Here is a 9,236-nt window from a genome sequence, read left to right as displayed (position 1 = left end):
AATCTCTAGCCCAATGACCCGACTGTTTACAATACGCACATTGATTTCTATTAACATCTGACCGAACGGAAGGGGGACCATAGGATCCTCCTCTACCCCTGGCGACACCCCGACGAGGCGGACCATATACTTGTGCTAACATCACCTTAGTTTTCAAGTCTTTCGATTTCTTCTCCTCATGCCCCTTCGCTTCTTGTTCCTGACGCTCATAATACTGAGCCATAGTCAGGAGGGATGCCGGAGACGAAGTGGACCAGGAACTTTCACTCGCTTTTAAACGAGCTGCTATTCCTGGCAATAAATTCGCCACGTATTTATCAACAAAAAGATGTCGACCCGTATCATCCGTAAGGGACTGACCACTGAAATCATGAAATGTCTCCTCAAAGCGCGTAAAGAAGTCTGAAACTGATTCGTCAACCTTCTGTTTACACGAGGCTAACATATTCCAATCAATCTTTTTAGGGGGGATAATTGTTTTCAATTTAGTCAAGATAGCAGCAGGAAGATCTAAAATAAGCTGGGGTGGTTTTTGCGCGGGTTTTCTCTCCCTATCCACATCCTCAATCTCAGACCATTTGGCCGTAAAAACGGCTTGATCATCCACCTTCCGCACAGATCGCCACATATCTGGTGGTAAAATAAGGCCAAAAAACAAGTCTATATCTGCTAAAGTCATCGTACAAGAATTCAAGGCCCCTTCGACCTCTTCGTAAAAGGCCGCTGGATTCTTGCGGGGGTCAGGCAATGCATTCTTTAATGCCATAACATCAGCCCTATGCCAGGGAGTATAAACCCAATTATACACAAAATATCCCTTAGCATCGGGGGAAGATGTATCTGAACTAGTTCCTGCTCCTTTAGGAGGAACATACAAAGGTGCCGCCTCTCGCATCGGTTTAGCATGCACTAGTTCACTCTTATCTGAATGGGAGGTAGATGATTGGTCGCCGCCGGTACGGGATTCCGATTGCTCCGTCTCCCCTGCCTTTAGGCGCGCTCTCTCTTTAAGTTCAGACGCCGCGTCCCGCAATGCAAACAGCCGTCGGACCGCATCGGGTACCTTAGAGGGAGAAAAAGTACCGTTACGTAATGCTTTAGCATCTAAAACTACAGCATCAGGCTCAAAAACATCAGAATATTTCCGAAAGGCAGTAACCACGTCATGAGAAAAGGTTTCAAGAAAATACAGCTGCTCTTTATCCCGCCAATGTTGCAAAGATTCCAATATTTCAGAAAGAGATAGCTTGCCCTTAAGCACACGAAGAGAAATTTTCCGAAGCTCACCCATACGGTCAGTTGATAACATGGACCGCGTGTCTACCTTATCCGAAACCGATCCAGAATCCTGCTATCTCGGGGCGGACGCGCCAACATAAGGGGGCGGAGAGCGATCTAATAAATAAAAATCATCTTCAAGATTAGTAAGGACAGGATAAAGTGGCTGGCGGACAGCATATTGACCCGAGACTTGCAACCTACACTCTTTCTCTTGTCTCTTCGCCAGTTCTCTTTCTTCCCGACGCTTCGCTTCCTGCGCTCTCACATGATCATTTTCCCGTTGCTCTTTATCAAACAGCGCTTTCTCACGTTTCTCTCGTTCACGCACTTCCTTCACCCATAACCGTACACATTCAAACATGTGTTGCCGAGCACGCCGTTTACACATACACTGTTCCACATACTCAATCTTACGCATATCAAACGAACCATACAAAGGCCATCGCAACTCAGGATCCTTTTTGGTGTATTTCCTCCACACTGTGCTGTACATTATAGAGGAAAGACCATGCTTCACATACATATCTCTATTAGGAGTCCCCTCTGGGGGGGCTGGAGCAGATTCCTCGAGATTTAACCGGTTTCCAAAACAGCAGCACCACTTACGGAGTGCGCTAAAAGCAGGCATGCTAAAAAATAATGCAAAATATGCAGTATTATCAAAAATGGCACTTAAACTTTGTGCCGTTCAAATTTTCACAGTTCCAGAGAAATATCTCCACATTACCTGCCTATATGTGTTGCAACGCATATATTCTCACAGTAATCAATACAAAATATGACCGGTCATCACAAATCAAACTCAAATAGCCAACCCAGGATTCAAAACTCGGAGCAGGTACCGTACAACGGTTCTTACCAATCAAGAGTGTCCAGATTCCAACTGCCAAGTTCCAAAATTCGCCCAAACGGCTGTCGCGGCAAACCGACAGAAGAGGTCTCAGTCGAGGACCGGCGCCACCCAGAAGGTCAGTTCGGAAGGGAAGGAAGAAACCTCGGGATGCCAGGACTAAAACCGCCGCTGGCAGTGATCACATTCCTCACCTTCATCACGACCAATCCTTCGAGCATCCGAGTCGCCGATGAGCCCCACGTGACGGGCGCCAATTGAAGAATACAGGCCCCAGCTAGGCCCGCAGAATACAAGGGTTCGCTCTCCTGTAATAAAAGTTAGAAGGAAGTTGGCACGGAAGCTGCAAATACAAAGACAAAGTTTATTAACCCTTAAGGGTGGTCCTACAACCCATACAACACTCTTCAGTATTGCATAGAGTAGCACACAGAACTTGCGTACGCGGTCCCCTTTTATACACAACAGAGGGGCTCATAAGTGGGTGGATACAACATGAGGCAAAGTTCTTTACCTTTTATGGGCATTTTCGATACAGAATCAATATGTGGGCGGGGACGACAATATCCTGAGCCCGCGAAAACATGGTCAAGCAAGGACTAACTGATTACAGATGTGGTCAAGTCTGGGCATGCGCCAGACGGACAAAGGATCTATTTATAGACTGTTACTAGGCAGATTACAAGAGCAACTAGCGAGAAGGTAGGACTCTTCTCGTGCACAGCACGTGGAGACATGACAATACAAAATGGAGTCCAGACATTAGTCAACATAAGACAAGAAACATTTTCTAAGGAAAGGGAATTCATGTCTTTAGTAAATGCTTAATCATATCGCCGTTTTAGTTTTCAACATTAGGAAAAAACAGTCACAATCTGACACAAATACATTAATGTGCATCATGGTCTACAGGGTACACATTTACACATTCTATGCAGCCTGCATTTTAACCCTCTGTGGTAATTGATGCACCCTGTCCGCTAGACAAAATCACATATCCCTCTCCAGAAAGAGCATTAATCACAGCAGTTATCTGGACATTTATATATTTATTAAATTTTTCCCTGGAAGCAGAGTTAACAATGATCTTGGCAGCAGTTGTTTTATAAATAGATAACCAATCCGGAGCCCCATGGCCGTCAGCATCCTTTTTATGGGTGCAGGGGGAGAAGCTCTAAAGCGTTAGAAACGGTCTGTACGTTGGCCCCACTATTATAATTTGAGAGTCTAGGGCTCTGTTAATGAACCTCTACAACTGCTCAATAACCTGTGCTGCTGGGCAAATCACTTAATCTACCCTACACACCAAAAATGAATGTGTGCCTGTGTAGGGTAACAGATGTTCAAGTAAAAGCGCTCCAAGACCTATGGGGTGTGTTTACGCTATATAAATATTCAAGCCCCAAACAAATAAATTGCCCTCTAAATCCATTTTTATTTATTTATTTGGGGTCCTCAGGGTTGTAAACCCTGCAGCGCAGCCAGCGTTGAGGAATCCCAGCCTGGGAACTTCCCCTCCGCGTTGGTGCTGGAAGGGCACGCCCCTCCATGATGTCAGGGATGTCCCCAGAGCTGACATCACGGAAAGGGCGTTCTCTTCCAACTCAGACACTGAGAGGAAGCTCACGGCGGCCATGCCGCCTGCATCTGAGCCACGTGGGGTCCAAGGAAACACCGTCAGCCACCCAAACCCACAGAGCAGTGCCACCGGTAAGCGCGCTCTGAGGACATTGCTCCCCATTGCCTAAACCAGGCCAATGCCCGCACAAGCCACCCCGGAGCTCCGCATGGTGCACAGCGGTCTCTGGGTGGTTCTATTTTGAAAACTTGGCCACCCCAAGCCACCCTGGCGTTCCACATGGTGCACAGCAGGCTCTGGGGTGCTTCTATTTTAAAAACAATGCTGCTGCAATCCCCAGAGCACCGCCTGTGGACAGTGTTGCGGACTCTGGGGCATTATTTTTTTATAAATACAGGGGCCTCAGGCCCCGCACCTCAACCACCTTTATTTTATAAATACTGGGGCCTCGAGTCTCGCACCCCGGCCGCCTTTATTTTATAAATACTGGGGCCTTGAGCCCCAACGTCGTGCATAGGCCCCAGAGCCAGTCCCGGATCTCAGAGGGCTGGGGACATAAACAAAGACTTTGGGCCCTCTGCACATTCCCTTAGTCCCCAGAGCAGCACCCTCGGTAAGCGGGCTCTGGGGTCATAATTAAAAAAATGATAAGGGACTCGAGCCCCCAACCTCTAGACACCCTTGCATAGGCCTCCGGCCCCAAGACCATACCGGGCCCAAAACGCCCTCAGGGGACGTGATTTAATATACCAAGGCCTCGATCCCCACCCAAGACAACACAGCCTGCTCCCCCAGAGCACCGCCAGTTTCACAGGGTGCTCTGTGAGCAGTGAGCAGCTGTTTGTGGGTCTCATGCCCCAAACTGAACCTCACCACCTCCTTCGTCCATCCCCACGGTGCACAACCCCTAGCCCGGACCCCAGTGGACTTGTTGCAGGTTTGTACCTCAAACATAAGCCTAAGAACGCCGGTACCAGAGAGCAGCCACACCCTGCGCCAGAGACAGACCATCACCAGCATAGCCAGAGGGTGAGTACAAAACTGCATTATTTATTTATTTCGACCGGTATACATTGTATACTATCTAGGGTGTTCTGAAAACCTTACAGTACCCCACAACCTGTGTAACATGTTTCTAGGCACTGTAAAATATTATGGCTACCGCTGCACTTAGCCTAGAAGCGCCTTTGTGTTATGCACCTTAATCGCAAACCCCCAAAATGTATTAACTAACATTTAAAACGACAAAATTATTCCACCCCATGTACCTCTAAAAATATTCACATTAACCAGCAGGCCACAATGCTTTAAACATTAATTAAAACAGTGTAAACACAATCCTACACAGCGCTAAGTACAATTTTAAAACTACAGCATTGTTCACCTTAAATGGTTCACCTTAAATGGATTGCCCTAATACTTTAAATAACCCCCATAAGCCTGTCACAATATACCCCTTGTTTATTTACCTCCATTAACGTGTAGCAGGCAGCGTCAATCTGTAAGAAGTTGCTCTGATCCATTGTGGCCTTAAGTTTCTGATGCAGGTCTGTGCAACAAACAGGCCAAACAAGGCGTTCCAAAAGGGGTTTTTAAATGTCTGTTTCTGCTGACTCCTAAAGTGTGGTTTTTATACTTGTCCTGGCATGCTAATTAGGGCACCACCCTTTATGCAGGGGAGGGTTTAGAACCAGGTAGTGGAGTCCATTGGTGGGAACATTTTCTGCCAGATGTACAGCTTATGCCACTTTAACATTTGAGATCTGTTAATTAATCCTGCGGCCTATCGTGGGAAGAACTGGTTGATCACCTGTGCTTAGGAATCATTCTCATGGCAAGGATGGCTCCGGCTGAAGTTTAGGGACATGACTGATGACCAGGGTAGATTTTCTAACAGGGGCCTTGTTTGTTTGATGCTTCCATTAGCATTTTGACATCTGTTTGTCAAACCTATGGCCTTTCTTGGGAGGAGTTGTGTAATCAGCTGTGTTTGAGACTCATTCTCCTGGGAAGGATGGCTCCGGCTGAAGTTTAGGACCATGACGGATGACCAGGGTACATTTTCTAACCAGGGCCTTGTTTGTTAGATGTTCCCATTAGCATTTTGACATCTGTTAATTAAACCTATGGCCTGTCATGGGAAGAGCTGCGTAATCACCTGTGTTTGGGACTCTTTCTCCTGGGAAGGCTGGCTCCGGCTGAAGTTTAGGGACATGCCGGATGACCAGTACATGACCTGCCCTGGGGTGATTTTTATAACCAACCCAGTATACTATACCATTTGAGTCTAGTGGGAAGCTTGGGACTAGCTGATTACGTTTTTTTCCTCTTCTCAGCTTTGCTCTGCTCACAACTGTTGTCACTGTATCACTTTGGCACCTACATGCCAGAGCCCTTACCTGGGAAATTGTCCTTTTGTTCTTGTGTTTTTTACTTCATGACTTGTGAGCCTAACGGTTAGTTTTCTGCCACCAGCTACGGCTGGGATGCATTTCAAATTGCAGCATCTGCTTCTAAAGAAAGACACTTTTAAAAACCACCTCTGTGCCACAAACCATAGTGTTAGACAGCCATGGGTTGGGGGACTTGGGCCTGCCTGCTCAGCCACCATCTGTCACAGCTCCGCAGCCCACATTTTAAACATGCCCAGACATCTCCCTCTTACATGAAGGCACTTTTTTGCGCACACAGTTTTATTTACATAACCTAAATGCCCTGCTAGCCTGACACAACCTTCAACACTGTCTCACGCTCCGACACACACCCTGTGCCACCCCCCCCCAGCTCAGCCCCGGTTAGAGCTGCCACACATACATCATGTCCACATATTTTCTACGCACGAACTGTCACTTTTAAGGACACAGCGAGGGGGCGTGGCACCTGTCACTTTTAAGGACACAGCGAGGGGGCGTGGCACCTGTCACTTTTATGGACACAGCGAGGGGGCGTGGCACCTGTCACTTTTGGGGACACGCATGATGAGCAAAGGTATCCTGACTTACTACTAAAGATTAATGAAAATTCATGAAAAATGACTTATCCATTCTCTTGCAACTAATTGTTTGTAAAACATTTACTAGAGGCTCAAATAATAATTCCATGGATGACGCTGAATATAGACTCCACTCCCCCACCCCAACACAGTTTGCAGATGACACCAAAATAGCGAGAAGTCTGCATTTTTAACATCTGAAATGGTATATCTAGAGAGTTTGGTATTTCTAGAAACAGTTCATCGTGGTGGCATGCTTTGCCTGTGAAAAGGGCTGGAGAGGGAAGGTTCAGAGGGGTGTGGTGCACCCAGAAGCTCCCTGTATGACAACAAGTTGGTATGAACACCCCTGAAGCCCTCAGGTAAGTGAAGCAGTCTTCAACTCGACCGCCCGGAGGCGCTATGGTGCTTCATAAGTGGTATGAGGCAGTGAAAAAAAATGTCCCCTCCTGCAATCCCACCCACATGCTCAGTTATTTGTTATTCAGACACACCTCGCCCATCAAGGATGCTTCTAAAACACCCTTTTGTCACCGCAGCACTCAGTTCACACGACAGTGTAAGCTGATGTTGGTGCAGAAGTAAATGTACGGGAACTTTTTGGCACAGTGTACCAGCTTGCTACAGTGATTGCAGAAAAAAATGATAGTCATCACGGACAAAGGGAGGGAGGGGGGAAGAAGACACCAACAATGAGGGGGCAGGGGCGAGAAGGCACGTACAACGGGAGAGCGGGTGGGGGGAGAAGGCATGGACAACGGGATTGAGGGGGAGTTAAGAAGGCAGTAGGAGAACCTCATTAAAGAAAATAGTGCTCACAGTCTAAATAATACGTACCGTGTAATACTCGAAGTAAAGGAGCCCATCGCCATGGGAGGAGACAATTGAAGAAGAGGTGATACTAAGGAGGGACTAACAAGCCTATTGAGAAATCAGAAGCCAGCATTTAGGACAGAGAATGACACAAGCCAATTGCTTCTATTCGCTACTCGTCTAGAATATGTCTCGCAGAACAGCACATGCGCGCTGGTACAGGCTCAATGGCCCTGGTATTAAAAGATCTTATTGGCAGAGAACCCAGATGGAATCTCACGTACAAGCTTTTTGCCAATGGTGGCGAGATCAGGTCTAGTAAGGGCTCAAACTTAGGGTAGGCTTAAAACGTAAGAACTGGGTGGTTAAATACCCTGAGTTCATTCTCGTGGGATTACAGTCTGTCATGTGCGCTCAGTACTTGACCTTTCCGTTAACTATTTCTTGTTTTCTAGTCTTCCAAGGACAATTCCACAGCTTAGCCATTCCCAAAGTCCGACTACAAGTCGCAACATGGAGTTTGTTTAGCACCACTGATTTTTAAGGCTTCCCTCAGTGACTCACGATAGTCAATTAACTCTGGCGTGGTCTACAAGCGCAACCAGTACATCATGGGTTTCAGGGAGGCCACATACCTAATTCTCTTTATACCGAGGTCAAAAAGCAATGAAATCAGCGGATTACTAACCGGGATAGAAACAAAGGATCTAACATACGAATTCTCACATACAGTTAACTTGTGGGTATCGACGTGCCCCATAGCTCTGCTCCGTAAAGTGCGGCGCTTTGGGCTTTCACTGATAAACCTCAAGGGCAGGTGTGAGTGACCAAGTCTGAATCTGTCAATGAAATTGGAGCCTAGATTTGGATTTGTGACACAAGATAAAGTAACTTTTATCAACTTGTGGTCCCCAACTAAACCAATCGGACAGCCTCAGCCCTAGGTAATCAAAACAAGTAACCCTCTCGAGGGGGTTCTCAACGATTCTCACTGTTTTTGATCTGGCCTTGCCCTTTTCAAAAAATATAAACGTGGTTTTCTCTGCATTTAATTCTAGTCCCCTAATATCACAAAAAGCCAAAAATGTATCTAGTAAGTTCTGTAGGCCAATAGGGGTCCTCAAGATGAATAGAGACTCATCTCCAAATAGCAGAATTGGTATCTTGTTGCCATTCAAGACCGGGGATCGTTTTCACAATCCCTTAGGGTATTGACAACCTTGTTCACATACAAAGAGAATAGGGTTGGAGTGAGTACACACCCTTGCCGCACCCTGCGCCAAATGAAGATCTTACTAGTGAGTTTGCCCTGTTTCCTCACTCTAACCTGTGCGTAGTTCCCCTCATGCAAGCTCACTAGTAGATTTACCAAATTTGTAGGTGCACCAAGCCCTAGCAAAACTTTCCAAAGTATTTCTCAGGGCACCAAATCAAAGGTAGCTCGTAAATCAACAAATGCCACATACAATTGTTGTCTTTTAAGCAGCACATATTTCCACGTAAGTCATTTAGACCTAAAGCCCTGATCACATGTACTAGTTTTTACTAGTTTTTGCACGGAAGCCTGCTTTATAGGATGACAATATCTTGTTGTCATCCATCCATGCATGTAATTTATCTAGAACTTGCTTTGCAAATATTTTCTGCAGATTATCTATCACGCTAATTGATCTATAGTTGGAGGGGACGAAGCATCTCCTTTCTTATAAATATCAATTACC

At 46.3% G+C, this 9,236-nt stretch overlaps 1 long non-coding RNA gene across 1 annotated transcript in view; it reads left to right on the top strand.

The window, feature by feature from the left end:
- Positions 1-3,759: 3,759 nt before the first annotated feature.
- LOC146820820 (uncharacterized) overlaps positions 3,760-9,236 on the top strand; it is a 285,018-nt gene continuing 279,541 nt past the window's right edge. The window contains exon 1 of the long non-coding RNA XR_014962630.1: positions 3,760-4,739. This is a non-coding gene — a long non-coding RNA (uncharacterized LOC146820820). The remainder of the gene's footprint in view (positions 4,740-9,236) is intronic.

The sequence above is a fragment of the Triturus cristatus genome, chromosome 6, assembly GCF_964204655.1.
Source record: "Triturus cristatus chromosome 6, aTriCri1.1, whole genome shotgun sequence".
Taxonomy (NCBI): domain Eukaryota; kingdom Metazoa; phylum Chordata; class Amphibia; order Caudata; family Salamandridae; genus Triturus; species Triturus cristatus.
Note: the sequence above shows the minus strand (reverse complement) of the source record. Positions and strands in the feature narration are given on the sequence as shown.